A 15,334-nucleotide genomic window follows, 5' to 3' on the forward strand; every position below is an offset into this window, starting at 1 on the left:
GGGTTTCAGGGACAGATGGAGTGTCCCGGGCCTTTCACACGAGGCTAGCAACTTCATCAAAGAGGCCTGGTCGGCCAACACCCATAAGAGATACTCCTCATCTTGGAGAAGATGGTGTGATTGGTGCGCTCAACGGGACGTGGATCCCGCTTCGGCACATGTCTCTTTAGTGGTCAACTTCCTTGCCTCCTTAGCTTCCTCTGGTTTAGCGTACAGGACGGTCAACAACTTCCGGTCCGCGATATCGGCGGGCCATCTCCCCTTAGACGGTAAACCCATAGGGGAACATCCTCTGGTATGTAAATTACTGAGAGGAGTCAGGATGGTGAAACCTCCTTGCCCAAAATATTCTTACCTCTGGGATGTCTCGGTGGTCCTTAAATTTCTTGAAGCCTGGCCTTCCAACAGATTCTTATCTCGGAAACAACTTTCGGCCAAGTTAACTATGCTCCTATGTTTGGTTTCTTGCAAACGGGTGTCTGACGTACGGGCACTGGATTTGGCAGGGCGTAGATTTACCCCGGACGGTGTGCATTTCATTCTATCCAGGAGAACCAAGTGCAACACCACTTCTGTCACGTATCCAAGTTTTCCCACTAATCCTAAATTGTGCGTGGTACAGTGTATTAAGGATTACGAGGTAAGTACTGAAGAATTTCGTACTAATATGCAGGGGCAGTTGCTTATCGCTCTGCAGAAACCATTTCGCCCAGTGACTCCAGCCACTTTATCTAGATGGATGCGTTGGCTCATGGGCGAAGCGGGAGTTGATACCTCCAGATTTGGAGCGCATTCTGCACGCGGAGCCATGGCTTCGAAAGCGTATTCGTCAGGTGTCAGCCTGGTAGATATCATGAATACAGCTGACTGGTCTAATGAGAGTACCTTCAAAACGTTTTACTATAAACCCATTGTGAATATTGCGTCAATGGTGGTGGATCAGCTTTGAACAAGCATAATCGGAGCCTCCGGTCCTGACATAGAATTAAAAATTTGCGAACATTCGTGACAAGAATTTTCAATTCTATTAAGGACTACGGAGGCGAGGATTATCCCACCCACAGATATACATTGTTTGATGTAATGCTGCTTATTCATCATGCTGTACTCATGAAATGTTATGATGCTTATATTTCATCATGTGATGTTTGCTTATGCTACGGATTTGCATTTCTCTGTGTACTGTTTTCCCCCCCGTTTTTCTCATACTGTGAGGTGGCTTTACTGAGCACTCTGGAACAGCTTTTATGGGGTGTTTCCTTTCCTTTCTTCCAGGAACAGACAGCAAGTAAGCTGGATTATGGTTGATCGGTGACTGGATGACTACCGTTCGGTGCTCCGCTCCCGTGCAAGTTGTCTGGATCGGGATCCAGGAAGACGTTCGGCCCCGTTGGGCTTACAGTTCCTTGGTTTGGAGACGGCCCTGGCTATCGGTGATCCTCGAGAGCAGGTCGTGCTTGGACTTAACTATCGTTCCAAAGAAAGAGGACTCTATGGGCTGGCAAGGTCCTTATATGGCAGAGACTCTATGGTTGTCACATGGTTTATTTCTGTGTTTTCATTGGCTGCTGTGAGCTTCTATAGTAAAGATTGAGAAGCATAATCCTCGCCTCCGTAGTCCTTAATAGAATTGAAAATTCTTGTCACGAATGTTCGCAAATTTTTAATCCAGCGTTACTTCCACAGTTTTCTGCACTGCACTAAATGAGCACCTTTACCGTTTCAAGATGGCTGTGCATAGTCAGACTGCGCGAAGAATGTGTTTTACTACAGATCAGACAGAATCACCAGAGCACTTACTCTGTCGAAGCAAAGCCGCACCCGCGCTCTGATTCCACATCATACGGTGCCAAAACTGTAGGTGGCCTAGGAACTATTCTCAAAGCCTTGATTTTGATGCTCGAGCCAAGACTGGGATTTTTCTGGAAGTTTCATCCTAAAATATCTTTGCGAGATGTTCCACTTCCTATCTGAAAAGCGATTCACATGTTCAGAGGCAAAGCGTCATTTGCACTCGTTTTGATTACTGCAATGCTTTACACGAGGGAAAATTGGGAAAACTCTTTACAAAACTGCAGGTTCCACAAGACTGAGCAAGAAGACGGTTTTCAATCAGAATATTTGATCCAGCTTATGAACTGTCAATCTGCCGAAAGAGTGACACTGATGGCTAGTGCATGAGAAGCGACCAGGCAAGGTTGCAGGCGTGGAAACAGAGGGCCTCATTTATGAGAAGTGACGCATCGCTGCGTGAAAGCAGCGATGCGTCACTTCTCAGTGCGCCCTTCTTGCGACATGATGGATGCGTCATATTTACAGTATGACGCATCATGTCGCAAGGAGTTACAGATACGTCAGTATTTCTGACGTATCTGTAGGCGCAAAAGTGACGCATTGCTGGAGTGTGTCACAAAAGTGACGCAACTCCAGCAATGTGTCCTTTCACATGGGGCAAGCCCCATGTGAAAGGGCCTGCGTCAGTCTTACGCCTGCTGTGAGGCAGGCGTAATATTGACGCATTTGCACCCTAGAAGTGGCGCAGTGAAATCTCATAGATTTCACTGCGTCACTTCTACAATGCTTACTTACGTGGGACCGCCCACCCTGCTTACATTATACCTGACGCAGGTATAATATAGCGCAGGGGTTTACAAAGTGACGCATCTACCTAGATGCGTCACTTTGTAAATATGGTGCAACAAGGTCCTATTTTTACGCCGCTGGTGCGTCACAAAAAGTGACGCACCGGCAGCGCAAAAGTGACACAAGGACTCATAAATGAGCCGCGGAAGGTGTAGCAACCAACGACCTTTACATTTTAAAAAGTTGCACCACAGACCATATGTATGGCAATGAAATGTCTTCAGTCTCCCGAACAAAGGTACTCTTCCCCAGTTCACATCTAAGAGTCTAACAAGACGATGGCATTCGACCAGGGGTCACACGTCGTGAAAGACCTCCCGCAAGACCTATCAATCAGTGTTTACAGAGCGCGCTAATGACCCCGCGGGGTATCCAGTCGCAACGGAATTTAACGGAAATGATCACTTTGAGATGAACTCTGAATGCCTGGCGATCCAAGAAAGCGTTGACATGAACAACACCTCGTCTTACCACCCGGTTTCAACGTATGCAGCTTTTCCAGGCCCTACAACCTTTAGGCAACTCTGCACTACGGAAGTATCCAAAATACGGTTTATGTTTCTTGTACAGAGGATTTCGCTCACTGGGGAATCAATACTTGTCGGGACAGTTTTGATCCTAATATTCATCAGAATAGGAACGGAACATTTCAGTGTTTGTTTCCGTCTTCCAGCCCTTCCTCAAATGAAGAAAGGAACATTTATTTATAGCAGCTAGCTGTTCCACAAACGCAACTCTGTCCGTTCCCTTCCTGTTCAGATCAGGAATTTTCTGCAACAACTTTGTGACACCTACAAACACTATTTCCAACTTCTTCTTTCATTACATATCAAGACGAAACTTTTTATAACGCTATGCTAATCTGTCCCAATGGCACAGGAGGACATCACAGCAGCATTTTTTACCGCCACCTGGCCAAGCTCTCAGCAGATAAGATATAGTCTTAAAACCTGCCGCTGTGGTCTAAGCCACTAACTAAAGCCTTGCTTCGCCATGCTAGGTTAAATTTGAAGGCAAGAGCAAAAATGAAGGAAGGGGACCAGAAACGGTCCACATGGCCTCTTGCGGCAGGCTAGAAGGCTACCACAATTTAGGGTCATTTTTTCGTTTTTGATTAATAATGCGATCCATGGCTGGGAGGGACGTCGGGCTACGCCCAACCTTTACAAAGACAAGATGAGGTGAAGATTGGAGGCACTCACCCGGCCTGCCGTCAGACCACCAACTTCACCAATTCATGTTATACCGCCAACCCAGCCACATTGTTTCCCTGGCTTTAGGGCATGTTGGCAATCCAAAAGGGTGTCATCTGCGGTTCTACGCATCACAGCTTTAGAACTTTCAAAGCGCAGGGTTTAAAAAAAAAAAAATACAGTTTACCAGTAGCTGACATTCCCATTATCTCCATATAGCTCTCAAGTTCCCAGCGTTCTAATATTCCATATGACAACATTACGGGGGGCTACAATTATCATTAAATGATCTCTTGGTCGAGATATTGACAAAAGCGAGGGGAACAGAGAATTTAACCAATGTGATAGACGAGGCAGAACGGCTATAATGATATCTCAACTTTCCGGTCAATGATGTAGCAATTCTCTAAATTAAACAGGGGAACGCCACAATAATGACATTCGCTAGAACGTTAGAGCAGGTGGCTCATTCCCACCATTATTTGATCGCTGCAACTTCACCCTCTCAAATAAATCTTGCAAAATTCCAATAGTCTAAGACACCAAGCCCTTGATACACTAACGGGTGTGCTAGCGCTCGTGGGGAGATGCACTGTTTTGCGATGCCAAGAAGGGCTTTTGTGACGGTAAGTAAACAGACGCAAGCCTTTACGGTTACGCAAATTTCTGCCACGGCAGTGCCAGCACAAAAACGTAGCAAATGCCCAAGAAGGCGTTCTTCATCCGCACCAGTCTAAGATCCGCTGTGGCCTTGTACGTTTTTGGACCTGTGACCATGGTGTTACTCTTGGTTTTAGTCTAAAAAGCCTAAAAAGCATTAGAAAGCCCCTTGCAACAGTCAATTTGGCACAGCGATAAATCATTGTGCAGCACTAATTGCCTGGCAGAAGTCTAAGCTCTAAAGATAGCCCATACAGAATGGGCCCAGATTTATGAAGCTCTTGTGTTGTCATTGCGACATGCAAAACAGCGTTAGGCAACGCCAGGGCTTCACTAAGATTTACTAAGACGCGGAAGGCCACCTTGAGTGGCTTTGCATGGCTTAGTAAATCTAGAGCAGTGATACTCAAAGTATGGCCCAGGGGCCGCAAGCAGCTCTCCTGACCTTTACATGCGGCTCCCTGGTGTACAGCAGCACCGGGCTGCTGTTTACCTGATGGAGCACTAATAGTCCGAAAGATGGAAATTAAAGGGCCAAGCATTTATTTACAATTAAACTAACTTATTAACTAAAGTAAAAGAAAAGAAGTGAAGGTGTCCTGCACCACTGAACTTAAGGAACACATTCTTTTTTAAAAACATCTTGCAAAAAAACGGGAAAGAAATGTGAAAGTCTCTAAAAAAAATCTTTTAAAAAGTGCATTCCTTCAACATGCGGAAGCGTTTCGCCTCAGTATATCAGTGCATTGAGAAGTATTTAAAAACATTCATGCTTCCTCCAACCCTGCAATGCAAATAGTGAACCAGGAGGTAAGTCACTTGTTATGTTCACCGTCTGTGCGGCCTGGGTTGCTATTATACATGGACAACATCTGCCACCCTGCTGGCATCAATGCGGCCGTGGGTCACATGACAGGCCAAAATTTTTGGCCCCCTGGAAAATGTCTGCGAGACCTATGATCCCGAAAAACGCAAGGCAGCGGCAACTCGCTGCTTTGCGTTACTCTGCGCCGAGAATGCGTTAAATGGGTGGAGAGTGGGTGTTTCCATCCACCCATGCTTTTCTACGCATTCCCAGATTTACTGAGAGTAATAAACCGGGGACTGCGTCAACAGTGTACGCTTTCCCAACAGAGGCGCCACGAGGAGAAATAGCTTTATTTCTCCCCGTTTTGTCCTCTTTCTATGTATTCTGCCCTCTCCTTTTCAGGCATGGCAGCCCGGCAAGTTGTCTAGCTGCATTGCATGAAAGGTTTGATAAATCTGTCCAGGGTCCATTTGAAAAATCCTCCTTGCGCGTTTGAAAATCAAATGTACCAATTTAAAGAGAAGACATACTTTGCGATTAAACACCTGCCCCAAAACCAAGTGCAGGAAAATTGAAACGTTTTCACCCCACGTGCATAAACCCACTAATAAACAAAGCCAGCAACAAGGATCCGAAATACAAAACCGACTACATTGAACTTTCTTATACTATAATAAGGGGCTAACCACTCAGTTTGTGTTTCCTTCCTCCAGCTCTCCTGTAAGGAAGAGAGGAACGGTCATCAATAGCAAACAGCAGCTGCATAAATGCAACACTGTTCACTCGCTTCGCGCTCAGAAGGGAACACTACAAATCTTCCTCGTGGTTAGCGAAGACCAGACACTTTCGAACACATTTCCTCAGTTAAGAACTATAGAAATGATCCCTGAAAGTATAGTCTTAACCCATGTGACTGCAGCTCACACGCACAGAAAAAGTAGAAACCCTTCTTAGGTACGGTAAGCAAACGTTCGGCATCATCAACTCCAACAAAAACATATAGATGTATAACACCATAAAAATAACAATCTAAAGATGCACGGGCAGACGCTTTCTTCACAGTAAAGCATTCTCAATAGATCCTCGGTGACGCACTAATTTAAAAATCTGCATAATCGAAATCAGCAACCAATCACATTCAGCCTGCCTTTTCCTGACACTCACGGATTCCCTGCTCGCTGCTCCCGAAACAGACAGAGGACTTAACAGTGTGAAAGTTTAATTTTCAAACAGGTAAACAGAGCGTAGGCATAGTTTTGTTTCGTGCTTTCGCTCACAGCAACAAACACATTTGTACTTATTGAAAAATGAAGAGAACCAAACTCACAGCAAAGACAATCCAGCGTTACTTCCACAGTTTTCTGCACTGCACTAAATGAGCACCTTTACCGTTTCAAGATGGCTGTGCATAGTCAGACTGCGCGAAGAATGTGTTTTACTACAGATCAGACAGAATCACCAGAGCACTTACTCTGTCGAAGCAAAGCCGCACCCGCGCTCTGATTCCACATCATACGGTGCCAAAACTGTAGGTGGCCTAGGAACTATTCTCAAAGCCTTGATTTTGATGCTCGAGCCAAGACTGGGATTTTTCTGGAAGTTTCATCCTAAAATATCTTTGCGAGATGTTCCACTTCCTATCTGAAAAGCGATTCACATGTTCAGAGGCAAAGCGTCATTTGCACTCGTTTTGATTACTGCAATGCTTTACACGAGGGAAAATTGGGAAAACTCTTCACAAAACTGCAGGTTCCACAAGACTGAGCAAGAAGACGCTTTTCAATCAGAATATTTGATCCAGCTTATGAACTGTCAATCTGCCGAAAGAGTGAGACTGATGGCTAGTGCATGAGAAGCGACCAGGCAAGGTTGCAGGCGTGGAAACAGAGGGCCTCATTTATGAGAAGTGATGCATCGCTGCGTGAAAGCAGCGATGCGTCACTTCTCAGTGCGCCCTTCTTGCGAAGTGATGGATGCGTCATATTTACAGTATGACGCATCATGTCGCAAGGAGTTACAGATACGTCAGTATTTCTGACGTATCTGTAGGCGCAAAAGTGACGCATTGCTGGAGTGTGTCACAAAAGTGACGCAACTCCAGCAATGTGTCCTTTCACATGGGGCAAGCCCCATGTGAAAGGGCCTGCGTCAGTCTTACGCCTGCTGTGAGGCAGGCGTAATATTGACGCATTTGCACCCTAGAAGTGGCGCAGTGAAATCTCATAGATTTCACTGCGTCACTTCTACAATGCTTACTTACGTGGGACCGCCCACCCTGCTTACATTATACCTGACGCAGGTATAATATAGCGCAGGGGTTTACAAAGTGACGCATCTACCTAGATGCGTCACTTTGTAAATATGGTGCAACAAGGTCCCATTTTTACGCCGCTGGTGCGTAACAAAAAGTGACGCACCGGCAGCGCAAAAGTGACGCAAGGACTCATAAATGAGCCGCGGAAGGTGTAGCAACCAACGACCTTTACATTTTAAAAAGTTGCACCACAGACCATATGTATGGCAATGTAATGTCTTCAGTCTCCCGAACAAAGGTACTCTTCCCCAGTTCACATCTAAGAGTCTAACAAGACGATGGCATTCGACCAGGGGTCACACGTCGTGAAAGACCTCCCGCAAGACCTATCAATCAGTGTTTACAGAGCGCGCTAATGACCCCGCGGGGTATCCAGTCGCAACGGATTTTAATGGAAATGATCACTTTGAGATGAACTCTGAATGCCTGGCGATCCAAGAAAGCGTTGACATGAACAACACCTCGTCTTACCACCCGGTTTCAACGTATGCAGCTTTTCCAGGCCCTACAACCTTTAGGCAACTCTGCACTACGGAAGTATCCAAAATACGGTTTATGTTTCTTGTACAGAGGATTTCGCTCACTGGGGAATCAATACTTGTCGGGACAGTTTTGATCCTAATATTCATCAGAATAGGAACGGAACATTTCAGTGTTTCTTTCCGTCTTCCAGCCCTTCCTCAAATGAAGAAAGGAACATTTATTTATAGCAGCTAGCTGTTCCACAAACGCAACTCTGTCCGTTCCCTTCCTGTTCAGATCAGGAATTTTCTGCAACAACTTTGTGACACCTACAAACACTATTTCCAACTTCTTCTTTCATTACATATCAAGACGAAACTTTTTATAACGCTATGCTAATCTGTCCCAATGGCACAGGAGGACATCACAGCAGCATTTTTTACCGCCACCTGGCCAAGCTCTCAGCAGATAAGATATAGTCTTAAAACCTGCCGCTGTGGTCTAAGCCACTAACTAAAGCCTTGCTTCGCCATGCTAGGTTAAATTTGAAGGCAAGAGCAAAAATGAAGGAAGGGGACCAGAAACGGTCCACATGGCCTCTTGCGGCAGGCTAGAAGGCTACCACAATTTAGGGTCATTTTTTCGTTTTTGATTAATAATGCGATCCATGGCTGGGAGGGACGTCGGGCTACGCCCAACCTTTACAAAGACAAGATGAGGTGAAGATTGGAGGCACTCACCCGGCCTGCCGTCAGACCACCAACTTCACCAATTCATGTTATACCGCCAACCCAGCCACATTGTTTCCCTGGCTTTAGGGCATGTTGGCAATCCAAAAGGGTGTCATCTGCGGTTCTACGCATCACAGCTTTAGAACTTTCAAAGCGCAGGGTTTAAAAAAAAAAAAATACAGTTTACCAGTAGCTGACATTCCCATTATCTCCATATAGCTCTCAAGTTCCCAGCGTTCTAATATTCCATATGACAACATTACGGGGGGCTACAATTATCATTAAATGATCTCTTGGTCGAGATATTGACAAAAGCGAGGGGAACAGAGAATTTAACCAATGTGATAGACGAGGCAGAACGGCTATAATGATATCTCAACTTTCCGGTCAATGATGTAGCAATTCTCTAAATTAAACAGGGGAACGCCACAATAATGACATTCGCTAGAACGTTAGAGCAGGTGGCTCATTCCCACCATTATTTGATCGCTGCAACTTCACCCTCTCAAATAAATCTTGCAAAATTCCAATAGTCTAAGACACCAAGCCCTTGATACACTAACGGGTGTGCTAGCGCTCGTGGGGAGATGCACTGTTTTGCGATGCCAAGAAGGGCTTTTGTGACGGTAAGTAAACAGACGCAAGCCTTTACGGTTACGCAAATTTCTGCCACGGCAGTGCCAGCACACAAACGTAGCAAATGCCCAAGAAGGCGTTCTTCATCCGCACCAGTCTAAGATCCGCTGTGGCCTTGTACGTTTTTGGACCTGTGACCATGGTGTTACTCTTGGTTTTAGTCTAAAAAGCCTAAAAAGCATTAGAAAGCCCCTTGCAACAGTCAATTTGGCACAGCGATAAATCATTGTGCAGCACTAATTGCCTGGCAGAAGTCTAAGCTCTAAAGATAGCCCATACAGAATGGGCCCAGATTTATGAAGCTCTTGTGTTGTCATTGCGACATGCAAAACAGCGTTAGGCAACGCCAGGGCTTCACTAAGATTTACTAAGACGCGGAAGGCCACCTTGAGTGGCTTTGCATGGCTTAGTAAATCTAGAGCAGTGATACTCAAAGTATGGCCCAGGGGCCGCAAGCAGCTCTCCTGACCTTTACATGCGGCTCCCTGGTGTACAGCAGCACCGGGCTGCTGTTTACCTGATGGAGCACTAATAGTCCGAAAGATGGAAATTAAAGGGCCAAGCATTTATTTACAATTAAACTAACTTATTAACTAAAGTAAAAGAAAAGAAGTGAAGGTGTCCTGCACCACTGAACTTAAGGAACACATTCTTTTTTAAAAACATCTTGCAAAAAAACGGGAAAGAAATGTGAAAGTCTCTAAAAAAAAATCTTTTAAAAAGTGCATTCCTTCAACATGCGGAAGCGTTTCGCCTCAGTATATCAGTGCATTGAGAAGTATTTAAAAACATTCATGCTTCCTCCAACCCTGCAATGGAAATAGTGAACCAGGAGGTAAGTCACTTGTTATGTTCACCGTCTGTGCGGCCTGGGTTGCTATTATACATGGACAACATCTGCCACCCTGCTGGCATCAATGCGGCCGTGGGTCACATGACAGGCCAAAATTTTTGGCCCCCTGGAAAATGTCTGCGAGACCTATGATCCCGAAAAACGCAAGGCAGCGGCAACTCGCTGCTTTGCGTTACTCTGCGCCGAGAATGCGTTAAATGGGTGGAGAGTGGGTGTTTCCATCCACCCATGCTTTTCTACGCATTCCCAGATTTACTGAGAGTAATAAACCGGGGACTGCGTCAACAGTGTACGCTTTCCCAACAGAGGCGCCACGAGGAGAAATAGCTTTATTTCTCCCCGTTTTGTCCTCTTTCTATGTATTCTGCCCTCTCCTTTTCAGGCATGGCAGCCCGGCAAGTTGTCTAGCTGCATTGCATGAAAGGTTTGATAAATCTGTCCAGGGTCCATTTGAAAAATCCTCCTTGCGCGTTTGAAAATCAAATGTACCAATTTAAAGAGAAGACATACTTTGCGATTAAACACCTGCCCCAAAACCAAGTGCAGGAAAATTGAAACGTTTTCACCCCACGTGCATAAACCCACTAATAAACAAAGCCAGCAACAAGGATCCGAAATACAAAACCGACTACATTGAACTTTCTTATACTATAATAAGGGGCTAACCACTCAGTTTGTGTTTCCTTCCTCCAGCTCTCCTGTAAGGAAGAGAGGAACGGTCATCAATAGCAAACAGCAGCTGCATAAATGCAACACTGTTCACTCGCTTCGCGCTCAGAAGGGAACACTACAAATCTTCCTCGTGGTTAGCGAAGACCAGACACTTTCGAACACATTTCCTCAGTTAAGAACTATAGAAATGATCCCTGAAAGTATAGTCTTAACCCATGTGACTGCAGCTCACACGCACAGAAAAAGTAGAAACCCTTCTTAGGTACGGTAAGCAAACGTTCGGCATCATCAACTCCAACAAAAACATATAGATGTATAACACCATAAAAATAACAATCTAAAGATGCACGGGCAGACGCTTTCTTCACAGTAAAGCATTCTCAATAGATCCTCGGTGACGCACTAATTTAAAAATCTGCATAATCGAAATCAGCAACCAATCACATTCAGCCTGCCTTTTCCTGACACTCACGGATTCCCTGCTCGCTGCTCCCGAAACAGACAGAGGACTTAACAGTGTGAAAGTTTAATTTTCAAACAGGTAAACAGAGCGTAGGCATAGTTTTGTTTCGTGCTTTCGCTCACAGCAACAAACACATTTGTACTTATTGAAAAATGAAGAGAACCAAACTCACAGCAAAGACAATCCAGCGTTACTTCCACAGTTTTCTGCACTGCACTAAATGAGCACCTTTACCGTTTCAAGATGGCTGTGCATAGTCAGACTGCGCGAAGAATGTGTTTTACTACAGATCAGACAGAATCACCAGAGCACTTACTCTGTCGAAGCAAAGCCGCACCCGCGCTCTGATTCCACATCATACGGTGCCAAAACTGTAGGTGGCCTAGGAACTATTCTCAAAGCCTTGATTTTGATGCTCGAGCCAAGACTGGGATTTTTCTGGAAGTTTCATCCTAAAATATCTTTGCGAGATGTTCCACTTCCTATCTGAAAAGCGATTCACATGTTCAGAGGCAAAGCGTCATTTGCACTCGTTTTGATTACTGCAATGCTTTACACGAGGGAAAATTGGGAAAACTCTTCACAAAACTGCAGGTTCCACAAGACTGAGCAAGAAGACGCTTTTCAATCAGAATATTTGATCCAGCTTATGAACTGTCAATCTGCCGAAAGAGTGAGACTGATGGCTAGTGCATGAGAAGCGACCAGGCAAGGTTGCAGGCGTGGAAACAGAGGGCCTCATTTATGAGAAGTGATGCATCGCTGCGTGAAAGCAGCGATGCGTCACTTCTCAGTGCGCCCTTCTTGCGAAGTGATGGATGCGTCATATTTACAGTATGACGCATCATGTCGCAAGGAGTTACAGATACGTCAGTATTTCTGACGTATCTGTAGGCGCAAAAGTGACGCATTGCTGGAGTGTGTCACAAAAGTGACGCAACTCCAGCAATGTGTCCTTTCACATGGGGCAAGCCCCATGTGAAAGGGCCTGCGTCAGTCTTACGCCTGCTGTGAGGCAGGCGTAATATTGACGCATTTGCACCCTAGAAGTGGCGCAGTGAAATCTCATAGATTTCACTGCGTCACTTCTACAATGCTTACTTACGTGGGACCGCCCACCCTGCTTACATTATACCTGACGCAGGTATAATATAGCGCAGGGGTTTACAAAGTGACGCATCTACCTAGATGCGTCACTTTGTAAATATGGTGCAACAAGGTCCCATTTTTACGCCGCTGGTGCGTAACAAAAAGTGACGCACCGGCAGCGCAAAAGTGACGCAAGGACTCATAAATGAGCCGCGGAAGGTGTAGCAACCAACGACCTTTACATTTTAAAAAGTTGCACCACAGACCATATGTATGGCAATGTAATGTCTTCAGTCTCCCGAACAAAGGTACTCTTCCCCAGTTCACATCTAAGAGTCTAACAAGACGATGGCATTCGACCAGGGGTCACACGTCGTGAAAGACCTCCCGCAAGACCTATCAATCAGTGTTTACAGAGCGCGCTAATGACCCCGCGGGGTATCCAGTCGCAACGGATTTTAATGGAAATGATCACTTTGAGATGAACTCTGAATGCCTGGCGATCCAAGAAAGCGTTGACATGAACAACACCTCGTCTTACCACCCGGTTTCAACGTATGCAGCTTTTCCAGGCCCTACAACCTTTAGGCAACTCTGCACTACGGAAGTATCCAAAATACGGTTTATGTTTCTTGTACAGAGGATTTCGCTCACTGGGGAATCAATACTTGTCGGGACAGTTTTGATCCTAATATTCATCAGAATAGGAACGGAACATTTCAGTGTTTCTTTCCGTCTTCCAGCCCTTCCTCAAATGAAGAAAGGAACATTTATTTATAGCAGCTAGCTGTTCCACAAACGCAACTCTGTCCGTTCCCTTCCTGTTCAGATCAGGAATTTTCTGCAACAACTTTGTGACACCTACAAACACTATTTCCAACTTCTTCTTTCATTACATATCAAGACGAAACTTTTTATAACGCTATGCTAATCTGTCCCAATGGCACAGGAGGACATCACAGCAGCATTTTTTACCGCCACCTGGCCAAGCTCTCAGCAGATAAGATATAGTCTTAAAACCTGCCGCTGTGGTCTAAGCCACTAACTAAAGCCTTGCTTCGCCATGCTAGGTTAAATTTGAAGGCAAGAGCAAAAATGAAGGAAGGGGACCAGAAACGGTCCACATGGCCTCTTGCGGCAGGCTAGAAGGCTACCACAATTTAGGGTCATTTTTTCGTTTTTGATTAATAATGCGATCCATGGCTGGGAGGGACGTCGGGCTACGCCCAACCTTTACAAAGACAAGATGAGGTGAAGATTGGAGGCACTCACCCGGCCTGCCGTCAGACCACCAACTTCACCAATTCATGTTATACCGCCAACCCAGCCACATTGTTTCCCTGGCTTTAGGGCATGTTGGCAATCCAAAAGGGTGTCATCTGCGGTTCTACGCATCACAGCTTTAGAACTTTCAAAGCGCAGGGTTTAAAAAAAAAAAAATACAGTTTACCAGTAGCTGACATTCCCATTATCTCCATATAGCTCTCAAGTTCCCAGCGTTCTAATATTCCATATGACAACATTACGGGGGGCTACAATTATCATTAAATGATCTCTTGGTCGAGATATTGACAAAAGCGAGGGGAACAGAGAATTTAACCAATGTGATAGACGAGGCAGAACGGCTATAATGATATCTCAACTTTCCGGTCAATGATGTAGCAATTCTCTAAATTAAACAGGGGAACGCCACAATAATGACATTCGCTAGAACGTTAGAGCAGGTGGCTCATTCCCACCATTATTTGATCGCTGCAACTTCACCCTCTCAAATAAATCTTGCAAAATTCCAATAGTCTAAGACACCAAGCCCTTGATACACTAACGGGTGTGCTAGCGCTCGTGGGGAGATGCACTGTTTTGCGATGCCAAGAAGGGCTTTTGTGACGGTAAGTAAACAGACGCAAGCCTTTACGGTTACGCAAATTTCTGCCACGGCAGTGCCAGCACACAAACGTAGCAAATGCCCAAGAAGGCGTTCTTCATCCGCACCAGTCTAAGATCCGCTGTGGCCTTGTACGTTTTTGGACCTGTGACCATGGTGTTACTCTTGGTTTTAGTCTAAAAAGCCTAAAAAGCATTAGAAAGCCCCTTGCAACAGTCAATTTGGCACAGCGATAAATCATTGTGCAGCACTAATTGCCTGGCAGAAGTCTAAGCTCTAAAGATAGCCCATACAGAATGGGCCCAGATTTATGAAGCTCTTGTGTTGTCATTGCGACATGCAAAACAGCGTTAGGCAACGCCAGGGCTTCACTAAGATTTACTAAGACGCGGAAGGCCACCTTGAGTGGCTTTGCATGGCTTAGTAAATCTAGAGCAGTGATACTCAAAGTATGGCCCAGGGGCCGCAAGCAGCTCTCCTGACCTTTACATGCGGCTCCCTGGTGTACAGCAGCACCGGGCTGCTGTTTACCTGATGGAGCACTAATAGTCCGAAAGATGGAAATTAAAGGGCCAAGCATTTATTTACAATTAAACTAACTTATTAACTAAAGTAAAAGAAAAGAAGTGAAGGTGTCCTGCACCACTGAACTTAAGGAACACATTCTTTTTTAAAAACATCTTGCAAAAAAACGGGAAAGAAATGTGAAAGTCTCTAAAAAAAAATCTTTTAAAAAGTGCATTCCTTCAACATGCGGAAGCGTTTCGCCTCAGTATATCAGTGCATTGAGAAGTATTTAAAAACATTCATGCTTCCTCCAACCCTGCAATGGAAATAGTGAACCAGGAGGTAAGTCACTTGTTATGTTCACCGTCTGTGCGGCCTGGGTTGCTATTATACATGGACAACATCTGCCACCCTGCTG

General features: G+C 45.2%; 1 long non-coding RNA gene and 2 other non-coding genes across 3 annotated transcripts in view; all 3 read right to left on the minus strand.

Annotated features, from left to right (window-relative positions):
• Positions 1–15,334, minus strand: part of LOC146858744 (uncharacterized) — a 350,319-nt gene that overhangs the window by 202,753 nt on the left and 132,232 nt on the right. The window lies entirely within an intron of this gene.
• LOC146858782 (small nucleolar RNA U3) lies at positions 5,989–6,206 on the minus strand. Its single transcript, XR_014980472.1, has one exon. It is a non-coding gene; the product is annotated as a small nucleolar RNA U3 (small nucleolar RNA).
• On the minus strand, positions 10,965–11,182 carry LOC146858783 (small nucleolar RNA U3). Its single transcript, XR_014980473.1, has one exon. It is a non-coding gene; the product is annotated as a small nucleolar RNA U3 (small nucleolar RNA).

The sequence above is a fragment of the Triturus cristatus genome, chromosome 3_2 (genome assembly GCF_964204655.1).
Source record: "Triturus cristatus chromosome 3_2, aTriCri1.1, whole genome shotgun sequence".
In the NCBI taxonomy this organism is placed as follows: Eukaryota; Metazoa; Chordata; class Amphibia; order Caudata; family Salamandridae; genus Triturus; species Triturus cristatus.